The following is a 12731-nucleotide window of genomic DNA, read 5'->3' as shown; positions in this document are numbered from 1 at the left end:
AACCTGCATATGTTGGTTGACTACCCCCAAACTTCAGTGAATTTGCAGGTATCTATTGCCTAGCAATGATCAGCAAGTAAATGTTCAATTTGTTATTGTATGTGGCCTCCTCCTAGAGGCTGGCAGGTGAGGAAATTTTGTAAAACATACTCTGGGTAATCCAGTGTTAGAGAAGTACTCTATATACATTATTGAATCCATTTGGAACAAGTTAAAGACAAAATGGAATTCTGGGAGAGCCAGCATAAAAAGCTGTGAAGCTGTGAGCACCCTCCTCCCCGAACCACAGGATTTTCATTTGCTAGGTGGGGTAAGAATGCCACCGTCATGAAATTGCTTTGAGAATCAAATGCAGCAGCAGATGTAAAGTCCCAGTCCGTGTTCTTCCCTGCCTGCCACAAGAAGCCTTTTATCCAGCGATGCCCAAATCACCAGCAGTCACATTCCATAGAGGCGTGGCGGGAGTTTGGATAGCCCTTAGCTGGGGATTATTTTATGTTTGGTTTGCTGGTCCCTGCTAGTGATGTGACCTGGCAGGTCTCCACTCAGCCCTGTTCCATCAGTACAGCCCACTGGTGTTCCACATCTGCCACTTGCTTAGCCACCTTTCACCCATTCTCCTACTGCATGGCATTTTTACTCTCATCTTACAACATTAACAATGGCATGGAGGGTTTGAGGTCGTCCCAAACAAGTCAGCGCCAGCTTAAAGGGACATCATCATCTAGTCTCTGAAGGGAACTCATATACTGAGGTGACTGTTGTTACCTTCATGGACAAGTGTCAAACAAATGAATCATGAGAGAAAGGCACCTGACGTTTATGGACTTCTACTGTTTTTCCTTTGTTTATATTTTCTTGGGTAAATATGCAGTGTTATTCCTGATATGCTAGATATAAAACTTGAAGCATGGAGCATTGAAATCACTTAAACGAGTGGGAGCAACTGTTTTCCGAGGCTTTCCTCTACACACCCTCTTCTTGATGCTTGGATATACAACAGTGAGCAAAATAAAGTCTCTGAGCTAGGTGTGCACATCTATAGTTGAAGGTACCCCAGAGGCTGAGATGGGCAGATCCCTTGAGCTCAGGAATTCAAGGCCAGCCTGTTATATGATAATATAACAAAGACCCTCACACACCCAAAATAAATTAAATTATATCTAGCCCTCAAAACTTATATATTCTAGGAAGACATGGGTTGGAGCAATGAAAGTGAGTATGGTGTGTTTCAAATGGGAAGATGTACAAAAAAAGCAAATGGAGTAAGGGACTGGCCAAAATGCCCAGGTGAAGAGGTAGGGGCTGGGAGACAAACTGGGGCCTAGTCTGTCTGTGTCTATACTGTTGCGACTGCTTCTCACAATCTTGGTGATGGTTTCCAGGGCCTGGCATTTGTTTCCTCCTGTGGAGTGAGCCTTCAATCAATCACTCGGAAAGTGATTGGTTGCCTCTGTAATGTTTGTGTCACTGTTGCACCCATGGCCATATCTTGCAATGCCAGGCATTAGTGTAGTTCACAGAGTTCAGAGCTGGGTAAGATGTTGATGACATTTCCCCCAACAGCCTACATTAGCTACCTTCTAACATTATGAAAGCCAACAGGGAAGAAGCTTCCTGTTACAGTACCAGCTTGATTTCTCCATGTCTTGTGACCAAAGTAATATACATAAATTTCAAAAACACAGGTTGTCCTAGTTTGCTTTCTATTGCTGTACTAAATGCATGACTGAAAGCACCTTAGTGAGGAAAGGGTTTATTTATCCCAATCATAGTTGATGATTGAGAGAAGTTAGGCCAGAGACTCAAGCAAGAACAGGAGCCCATGGAAGCGTGCTGCTTCCTGGCTGGCTTGCCATGCCTTGGCCAGGCTACTTTCTTATATACCTAGGACTGCCTGCTCAGGGCAGCTCCACCCACAATGCGCTGGAACCTCTCACATCAACCAGTAATCAAGAAAATGCCAGTCTGATGGAAACAGTTCCTCAGTTGAGAGTTCCTCTTTTCAGTTATGTCTAGGTTTGTGTCAAGGTGACAAAAATCAGCACAGAAATTAAATGCTGGTAACTTTTCTGTGCCTTTTATACATAGAAGTCATTTTTCTGGCTAGAAGCTGGCTTATACTTCCTTGAGTATTGTCTAAGTGTCTCCAAATCTGGCAGATGTGTTAAAGTCTAAAGGGAATGCATTTTTTCTTCTTCAGGCACATGTTCTTTCTCACTAGGTACCAATGGGTTTATTGTTTCTCTCTCCAGTCCCCCTCTTTCTCATGTCTAACAGATTGACTAGACTGTCTGGAGTGGTCATTCAGGTTCTGTAGTCTTGTGTATGCTACATTGTCCCTCAAGATGTTTGAAATAAGTTTTAATTATGGGGAAAACATACATTGTTGTATATCTTTTCCTTATTTCAAGAACTGTTTCTAGACTGGAAAGATAACTCAGTGGTTAAGAGCATTGGCTGCTCTTCTAGAAAATCTGGGTTCAGTTCTTGGCACTGACCTGGTGGCTCACAACTGTCTATAACTGTAGTCCCATGGGATCTGATGCTTTCTTCTGGTGTGCATAGTACATACTGACAATGTGTATAAAATCTCTTTTTTTAATTGGATATTTTATTTATTTACATTTCAAATGTTATCTATCTCCTTACCCAGTTTCCCCTCTGCAAACTTCCTATCCCATCCCCCATCTCCCTGCTTCTATTAGGGTACTCCCCCACTCACCTACCCACTTCCACCTCACTGCCCTAGCATTCCTCTACACTGGGGCATCAAGCCTTCACAAGACTAAGGGCCTCCCCTCCCATTGATGCCAGATAAGGCCCTGTCAGCTCCTTCAGTCCTTCCCCTGACTCCCCCATTGGGGTCCCTGTGCTCAGTCCAATGGTTGGTTTTGAGCATCTGCATCTGTATTGGTCAGGATCTGGGCAGAGCCTCTCAGAAGACAGCTAGAGAGATGGCTCAGGGATTAAGAACACTGACTGTCCTTCCAGAGGTCCTGAATTCAATTCCTAGCAACCACATGGTGGCTCACAACCATCTGTAATGGGATCTGATGCCCTTTTTAGGGAGGCAGTGTGGCTAAGTGGTCTAAGGCGCTGGATTTAGGCTCCAGTCATTTCAATAGTGTGGGTTCGAATCCCACCATTGCCACATCCCTAGGCTTTTGGGGCTGGAGAGATGGCTCAGCCATTGAAGGTTAGGCTCACAACCAAAAATAAAAAATCTTTTTTTAAAAAAGAATTTTTTCTTTTTTTTCCCCACAGAGTCTAACTAGCCATGATTTTAGTCTTCTTTGCCTATCTTCACTCTCTCTTAGTTTCTTTAAAATCCTTCGTTTTCTTTCTTAGTATTCCACATTATTACTTAAATTACTAATAATTTCCTTAAGGCATTCTTTGATAAGTGGATTTTTCTCTAATTTCAAAATGTTTTTTCTTCTTAGATTTCTAAGTTTTATGGTTAAGATATATGTAGTTCTTTTGTTCCTGGGTGTCTTTAGATAGTTTTAACATAGTATGTAAGTTTTCTATTATTATTATTTTATTTTTATTATGTATGGATGGATATTTTTGCCTATATGTATATGTACCATGTGCATGTAGTGCCCATAGAGGACAGAAGAGGGCACTAATCTCTAGAAACTTAAGTTGTAGACAATTATGAATTGCCATGTGGGTGCTGGGAATTGAACCAGATTCTCTAGAAGAACATCCAGTATGTTTTTATTATTTTAAAATTGTGTGTAGGTATGTGTTTATGTAGGGCTGTGTGCACAATAAGCTTAGAAGCCAGAGGCATCTGACCCCAAAGCTTGAATTACAGATGCTCGTGAGCCTCCTGATAGGCATGCTAGGAACAGAACTCAGGTACTGTGGGAAAGCAACACATAATCTAAGCCCCTGAGCCACCTTTTCAGCACCAGGATATAGTTTTAATACATTTGTGGTCATATCTTTTAGACAAACTTTCATGGTCCATTGGGATATTATTCTGGCCTCTTTTTTCTCCCATAATAGTTTTGTATAAGGTTTGGCTTTGGTGCTTTCTCATTATTTGTCTTATGAAGTGAAATGAAGTTCAAGAAAGCCATTTTGAATCTCAGTGCTGGCAGTCCTGGTGGTGCTGTAAAGATCAGAAGCGCCCTCTGCAGCTTCCTAGGCTATCTCCCTATTTTGATCTAGAACTTGGCCCTTCTCTCTGGCCTGTATGCTGCTTAGTAAACTTCCCCCAGGAGGGCTCTCACTCCTAGAAAGGAGCCCCGCCGCTTTCCCCTGAGAAGCCAGGGGTCTCGTGGGGCTGCTAGGATAAGACCATGCCAGCCTCTTAATCTTCGTTTTTTAATTAGGAGATTTGAATAGACATTTCACAGGAGAAGCAGCATGGATGATTCATAAACTGAGAAAGAGATGCCCAGCTTTTCAGTGATCAAGAAAACTAGACCAAGGCAGTGATACATTTGTGTACATTAGATCAGCAAAGATTGTGAAGTCAGTACTTTACATTGATGAGTATGGAGTGAGAAGAGCTCTTGCTAGTAGAAAAGTGAATTAAACTACGGTTTGGGGAAATAGTTTGGCATTATCTTATAAAGTTGAAATTCTTGCTTGTTTGGGCTAAGAGACATGAAAATGTTCTTATCCTTCAAAATTCGAGAATAATCCAAACATCCACTCTATGGTAGGGCCTTTGTGTGTTGTAGTAGCTGGCTGGGATAGTTAGGGTGTTCCAGATCTAACATGCATGGCTACTGCCTGTGTACTGTGACTGTGACTTTAAGGCTCAGCAGTTAGCAGAGTGCAAATGATCTTAGGTCGATATGCCTATGATAAAACACGTGCTAATGAACCCTAGGGACTGAGGAACTGAACCATTAAAGAGTGGGTATGGTGGGTCTGGGGCCGTAGCTCAGCAGTTAGAGCACTGCTACTTTTGTGGAAAACCTGAGTTTGGCTCCCAGCACCCATGTCAGGCAGCTCACAACTACCCAACTCCACCTAGGAGAGCTGGTGCCTTCTGGCCTCTGCGGGCATGCAAGCCCCCACACGGAGCACACATACAACATGCATATGCAGATACATGAATGAAGCAGAATCTTGGAACTGATGAGTTGGGTATGAGAGGAGTAGCAAGGGATGGTGGCGAAGCATGAGGACACCGTGGAGATGGTAAGGCTGTTTCTTTTGGTACAAATCTCACAGGTATCCATCTTGCTATTTTACTTAACTTAGTTACATATAGTCTATCATCAATAAATACATAAATATAAGTATAAATTGCATAATAAACTAGGCCACACTGGATGACATTACAAAATAGATGGTTCATTAACCTTCATATTGTATCTTTTGTAATATGCTTAAAACCTAGATCAGTTTCCATTACTCTCCAATTTCAGCTGCTTCAGACTTCACAAGGACCCCAAAATGTTGACCTTATTATGTTCAATTTTAGGATTGTCTAGGTGGCTGTGGACATGATAGAGTGGCTCAGCTTGACTATAAGTTAACTTTCTTCCCTGTTCTGAGTCATTACTCTCAGACCTTGACCCTTACTTAATGGGTCTTTCAAAGAAAGAATTGCAGGCCTCTTTAGGACCAGCAGATTGCCCATGCAGCTTTGAGCAGTTTTAGGATGCTGTGATGATCCCTCTGTAGTAAAGTATCAAGTGCTCTATTCCAGTAGCCTTTAAATTGGCTAGAGTGCCCCTCACTCCCTGAGACACCCCACAAGACAGGCACACACACAACTTATCAAAAGTCTGAATGCCCCCTCTAGGAGATGCATCTTGCTGAAGTCACAGACAGCACAGCGCCACCCCTGGAACCTAAGAAAGCCAGGCCAGTGCCATTCCACCCCTCTCAGCTATGCTCTACACCACAGAATGGTCCTGGAACATTGCTGTGAGCCCCACAGCCTGGAAGGGGTGTATTGACTGTCTTTCCCTCACCTTTTTTTTTTTTTCTTTTTTGGTGGAAATATTGGTTGTTACTTATGAAACAGCATCTTGAACTATGTGTAGCTCAGTCTGGCCTAGAGCTCACTTACTAACCCAGTTTGGCCTTGAACTCCTGGCAATCCTGTGCCTCCACTTCATGAATACTAGGATTACAGTGTGAGGCACCACACCCATCTCACCGTTTTCATTTTAATCAAAGTAAAGTTCAGGTGGGGCGGGGGAATCTACAACTACTCTGAATAAATGCATTCTTCAGATATTTTCTGAAACCTATGCTCACCCCTGCTATATTCTGGACACAGAGCTGGGCTCCTAATAGCCAGCAGCAATGAGTGGAAGAATTACAACTCAGACATGAGGCTTGGTTCCATAGAAAGTACTTCCAGGCCAGGGTACAGCTGAACATGCATGAGGCCTGGCAGCACTCACCCTGCAGAGGAGCTGCTGAGTTTCCTTTTCACAGGTAAAACAGTCCCACAGTGTCACAGAAACTAAGGAAGCCAAAAACTGAGATGGTTCATTCACACATTAGCTCGTAACTGAGTCTCTACCATGAAGCATTCTAGATGAGCCTTTGCACACGATTGCCGTTTCTGAGTGTGGGAAGCCAACACTCTGCATTATTTATCCACGTCTAAGACGCAGCATCTTTGATGCATGCTGTGCCCTAGGCTGCAGTCTTCGTAGCTCCTTTTTCTGTTGATTAATATACATTGAAGTTCTTAGAAGATATAGCCAGACCTCTAAAGATGAGTGAGGAGTCCGTAGGTCCTATGATGTGGAGAGACATGTTAGGCCAGTTTCTTTCTATGGTGGATGAGTTTTCTGATACATTGTAGTTTCTAATTCTCATAAAAAGTAGGAACTTTTTCAGGGCAGTTGGATAACTTCCATTTTCTAGATTTCCCAATGTAGATTTCACTTGATTTTTTTTTTCAAAGGGTACAGCCATAAAAGACAGGCCCTACCTCCACCCTTGAATCACATTCAGGAAGGTTTCAGTCATTAATGGCACGTTAGCAACAGTGACAGATTGAGAGACGAGCAGAAGGTTTGACCTGAAGTGAGGGACATTTTACCAGATAGCAGGCCTGTACTCTTCAAAAGGTTAATGTCTCACAACAAAGAAAGGCTCAAGATCTATTTCAGATTAAAGCACACGGGAGAGGCAGGATGACTGAATGGAATGTGGGAGCCAGCATTTTCTTTGGTATAAGAAGACATTTGGGGACAGTTGGTGAATTCTGAATCAGATCTGAGATGAGATTTTCATCTTATGATGATTTTCTGCTTTTGATCTTTGCACTCCAGTTATGTAAGAGAACATTCTTGACTTTAGAATATATATCAATATATTATATCACTTGTCTTGATGATGTGAGATTGTTCCAGTAGAATCAATATCAGAGAATAATTTGAGTATAACATGAATTTAATTTGACTTGGTTTATTAGAATATACAGAATTTCATTCATGAAAGCACACACATCATCCAGAATATCTGCCAGTTAACTCCATTCACCGTGCATGCATTAGGAGATACACCCACCGTATCTGTCTCCTCTTCCTCCGGATTTGTTTATCTGAGGGCTGAGCCACAGCATGTGTATAGTTGACTGAGGAAAACTTGTGCTTCTACCCTGTGGGACCCAGGGTTGAACTCTGCTGGCCAGGCTTGCCGGCAAGCACCTCTGCTCACATGCCATCTCGACAGCCCAGTGTTACAGTCTTACCTACCTTCATCATTACATGACAAATTCAGAAGCTATTCTGTTCTGCCAACCAGCTTCACGGGCAAACCAGTCTTGAGGGTGAAGTGGCATGTTCATGTAGTGTTTATATGTCTTACTTACATGACAAAAACATGCTGCTGATTTTATAGTGTTGTATCATATTTCTGACAGGGCAGTGATGCAGTTTTGTGTCATGTCACAGAGCATGGCAATCCGGATAAAAGGTGAAGATAACTTTTCCTTCTGTTCTTGCATCTCTTCTATAAATATGTGATTGTATCAGAAAAGTTTTCTTAAAAATCAAAATTGAAATGAGGAAGGAAAACAAAGGGAAGAGACAATTTAGATGAGAAAATGACCGAAGCACAACCCAGAGATGGCCTGAAGGTAACTTCTTTTTTTTTTAATTTATTTTTATTGGATATTATATTTACATTTCAGATTTTATCCCCTAACCCCCCCTTCCCCCCACCACCCAGGAACCTCCTATCCCATCTCCCTTCCTCCTGCTTCCATGAGCATGTGCCCCCACCTACCCCCCCACTCCCACCTCCCCACCCTCGAATTCCCCCCCCTCAGTGTTCAGCCTTCATGGGACCAAGAATCTCCTCTCCCACCTGTGCCTGACAAGGCCATCCTCCTCTACATGTACAGATGGAGCCATGGGTCCCTCCCTATGTGCTGCCAGGCTGGTGCTTTAGACCTTGGGGAGCTCTGGTTGGTTGGTATTGTTGCTCTCCTCATGGGGCCACAAACCCTTTCTGCTCCTTCAGTCTTCTCTCTAACTTCTCCATTGGGAACCCCTTGATCAGATCAGTGGTTAGCTGTGAGCATACACCTCTGAATGTATCAGCCTTTGGCAGACCTCTAAGGAGACAGCTATATCAGGCTCTTGTCAGCATGCACTTCCTGCCATCCACATCAGTGTCTACCTTTGATGACTGTACATGGGATGGAGACCCAGGTGGAATGGTCTCCAGATGGCTCCTCCTTCGGTTTCTGTCTCACACTTTGTTTCCATATTTGCTCCCTTGAGTATTTTTGTTACTCCTTCTAAGTAGGACAGAGGCATCCACACTTGGTCTTCCTTCTTCATGAGCTTCATGTGGTCTGTGTGTTGAGTCTTGGCTATTCCAAGCTTTAGGGCTAGCATCCGCTTATCAGTGAGTAAATACCATGTGTGTTCTTTTGTGATTGGTTTAACTCACTCAGGATGATAATTTCTAGTTCCATCCATTTACCTAAGAATTTCTTGAATTCATTATTTTTAATAGCTGAGTAATACTCCATTGTGTAAATTTACCACATATTTTATATCTATTCCTCTGTTGAAGGACATCTGGGTTCTATAGACTAGATGAGAACATGAGTTTAGCTTAGTGCAGCTGTTTATAAATGCTACAGTACACTACAGCCATAGAACAGGGGACAGACACATTTTGGCCCAGGACAAAAACTTTTTGGAAGAATGTACTTTTTTTAGAAGGGAATATCACAGAATATTAACAAAAAAATGTATGAAAATCATATAAATTAGCTATTTTAAATTTAGTGTCCCGTGGAATAATGCAAAGACTTTAACATATTATACTCATTGGGTACCCTATATATTAATCTTAGTGTTACTATAACTTTAATTTTACTTAAAAAATACAACAACAAAATACTGACCGAAGTTCACCAGTTATTTTAAAATTGATCAACCTCTGTACAAGCTATAATTTCCCTGTGGGCTTTTTTTTCTTTTCTTGTTAAATTACTTTTTACTCTTTCTTTCTAGAAGATCTGCAAACTCTTTTTCCCTATGCCTGAAATTTTTATGCTTAGAGGATAGTTTATCTGGTTATGAAATTATATATTACCATTTTTTTTTCTTTTATGCTTTAAGGGCTTATTTTCTTTCATGTTTTTATTGATGAACAGTCTGTTATCAATCCATTCCTCATTTTATAAAAACTCACCTTTTCTCTGAGCTTATCTTTCTCACTTTATCTCTACAGTTTTACTGTAATACATGAAAGCATTTTTATCTTGCTTGGTATTTAATGCCTTTTCAATCCTGGTGCTTATGACTTTTTAAATTCTGGAATATTCTTGGTCATTTCTTCCCATCAAATACTAACTTTAACTCTACTTCTTTGTGTGACAACGATGATGGGAGTGTCTTCTGATCCTAGAACTCCTACATAGATTTGTGGCCATTCTTCAGTTTATCATTCATGTTCCTAGCTGCTTTTTTGAAAATTTACATGCGAGCGAATGTGTGTCATGGCACATGTGTGGCAACCCTAGTTAACAGTTAGTAATAGCAATAATTTGTATCTGAATCCATGTCTGCTTACTCATGACTTGGTTCATCTTTTGTGAATTCATGAGTCTAACCCAAAACTAAACCCCTAGAACAATGAAGTAGCTTCAGACCACAGCGCTCTCCTGTCATGTGGATGGATGTAATTGGGAGGATGAATGTGACGTCAGTCCTAGACTGAAGACACCATGTGAGAAGTGTCAGGAGCTGTATTTGGCCATTTCATTCTGTCGTTTCTAAGAAAGAGCACTTCAGTTTCTTCTTCCTTTTCATGGTGTATAAAATTTCCATCTTCCCCATTCTTTTGGCTAAGTGCACCATTTACCAAAATTTTTTTGTGTCCCACTCATCTCTTTCTAGTAGCAGAGTTTTGGTTTAGTTTTATCAGGCAGATGTTGTTAAACTTAGAGTTTTTCAGCAAGAGAGAAGTGATGAAATATTTACAATATTCTACAAATATAAAAAGTCCATTGTTATTATTCAACATGTGTTAAGCACCCACAGGGTGCGTTTCTCAGTTGCACCATAGTGGGGGTGGGTGGAGAGAAGGGTCAGGGCTCACAGACTGTTGCTGTGCAAAGTGGCCCTCATAGTTATTTGGGTTTTTTTTTTTTTAATCCTAAAAAACATATCTGGAATTTGTCTTCAGGAGTTCAGTAATATTTAGGGAGAGAGACCTTTGCTTGGGCATTAGAGCCAAAGGTGAGGTTGACATACGCATTGCTTTATCACTATTGGTTTGGAAATACTAATTGTTCGTTATTTGACAGTAGATGCATGGGCTCAAAAGGAAGGCAAACATGCATACAGTTGCAGTGTGCTGTTAGAAGAGACCGCACTGGAAGCGCTGACTGGTGCAGGGGAGGATGGTATCCATTTTGTGTGGCTAGGTCAAGGGCAGCTTCCCAGAGGAGGAACTAGTCAGCTGAAATGGGCCTGGGAAAGGAGTCTTTTTATCAGTGAAAGGTTCCCTTTTAAGCCCAAGGTGTTATACTGTGCTGTGAGTATCATGTGTTTCTGAAAGATAACAGCAAGAATTCCTCCAATCCCAGACAGAGAGCTCAGGGCCATTCTACAAATTAAATCAGCAAACATTTTCACCTCGAGAATGTCATGGACGCTGTTTGAAATGAGATGAGTTGTAGGTAGAGACCTACAGGAAGACAAACTGTTCACTAGCCCTGGGAAGAGTCAAGAACATGATGTCAGTGAAGCATCAAGGCCGGGCTGACGGCAGGCTGGAGAGATGGAGGCCTTGCCCATGTGGTGATGCATCCTCTAAGGTGCAGACACTGGGAAAGGAGGACCTTGAGTCCAGGTCAGCCTGGACTGCATAGCAAGACCCTGTCTCAATAATAACGAAGAGGCAGAATCCATCAAGGAAGAAAACTTAGGAGTTAGGTGACAAGGACAGAGTCAGGGAGTCGCTGAGGATGACTTACTTGTATGTTCTAGGAGCTCTGGTTACTTGGGAGCCTGTAGAAAAATTCTGTTGTTGTTCCAGCCATAAATGTATGGCAGCTATTTCTTTTTTATCTATTTCTTTCAAGTACCCTGAGGAAAATAAACAATATTGGTTTTCCTGAAGAACAGTGTTAAAGAGACTGCCTAGGAAAAGAATGGTCCCATCATCTTGGTGGCTTGTTAGGAACATAATGAGAATAACATGAGAAACTTAGTTCCCTAATTTAACATCTTTGGTGGAATCATCTCCTTTGCAGGGAATGGCTTTGATACTGAGTTCATGACTTCCTTTCATCACTGCAGGTGGAACATGGCCATGTGTCCTGACAGCCAGCACTGCTCATGCTCCTCAGAATGTGCTTTCTGAAGAATTAGGTGTTTTCACTTAATTTTGAGTTATTTTCCATACCTATTATGCACCAGGCAGAGTGGCAGGTGCATTCATAGGTTTTCTCCTTCAATACCCACAGCAGCCTGAAAGATAGGTGGTAGCCTTGGAATTATAGAAGAGGAGCTGAAATCCCAGACAGCATGCCAGCTACAGAGTTGAGGGTTAGTAATAGTGAAGCAAGTGAGAAAAGCAAAGCAAGGCCCAGCCCAGTGATTGGGTGGGGCTTTTCCATCCACACAAGTGAAGGAGGAAGGACATCAACTTTACTTGTGTTGAGTGTGTCCATCAGTTGGTAACCAAGAGCTTTCTTTTACTTTGGAAACTTAGGTGTGTGTCTGGGGTGGGGTTTGGGAGTTAGGTTTAAGAGGTGTCCAACATCTGGATGCTAATTCACCAGAGAGAGAGCCCATGAAGCCAGGGAAAAATATACAAAGAACTAACAAAGAGGAATTGGCAAGAAAGCCAGCAAGCTGTATCCAGAGGAGTGAGAAGAAAACCCAAAGAACATCTCAGCCCATGGAGGAGAGTATTTAAGCAACAACTTGGGCTAGAAAGATGGCTTAGTCTAGTCACTGCCTTACAAGCCATGAAGACTGGAGTTCAGACCCTCAGAACCCACATAAAGCTGAGTATAGGAGCTGGAGAGATGGCTCAACAGTTAAGGGCACTAGCTGTTCTTGCAAAGGAGGAAGGTTCAATTCCTCATGGCAGCTCACAACTGTCTGTGACTCCAGCTTCAGGGTATCTGACACCCTCACACAGACATACATGTTGGCAGAACACTAATGTACATAAAATAAAATTAAATAATCAATTACTTTAGAAAACCTGGTTGTTGTGGTGTGTGTACAAACACACACACACACACACACACA

The 12731-nt window shown here is 42.0% G+C and overlaps 1 protein-coding gene and 1 non-coding gene across 8 annotated transcripts in view; both read left to right on the top strand.

Moving 5' to 3' along the window:
• Dennd1a (DENN domain containing 1A) overlaps nucleotides 1-12731 on the top strand; it is a 463938-nt gene that overhangs the window by 335024 nt on the left and 116183 nt on the right. The window lies entirely within an intron of this gene.
• Nucleotides 3073-3154, top strand: Trnal-uag (transfer RNA leucine (anticodon UAG)). The gene has a single exon. It is a non-coding gene; the product is annotated as a tRNA-Leu (tRNA).

The sequence above is a fragment of the Arvicanthis niloticus genome, chromosome 2 (assembly GCF_011762505.2).
Source record: "Arvicanthis niloticus isolate mArvNil1 chromosome 2, mArvNil1.pat.X, whole genome shotgun sequence".
In the NCBI taxonomy this organism is placed as follows: Eukaryota; Metazoa; Chordata; class Mammalia; order Rodentia; family Muridae; genus Arvicanthis; species Arvicanthis niloticus.
The sequence above is the reverse complement of the archived record's forward strand: the minus strand, read 5'-3'. Positions and strand labels throughout refer to the sequence as shown.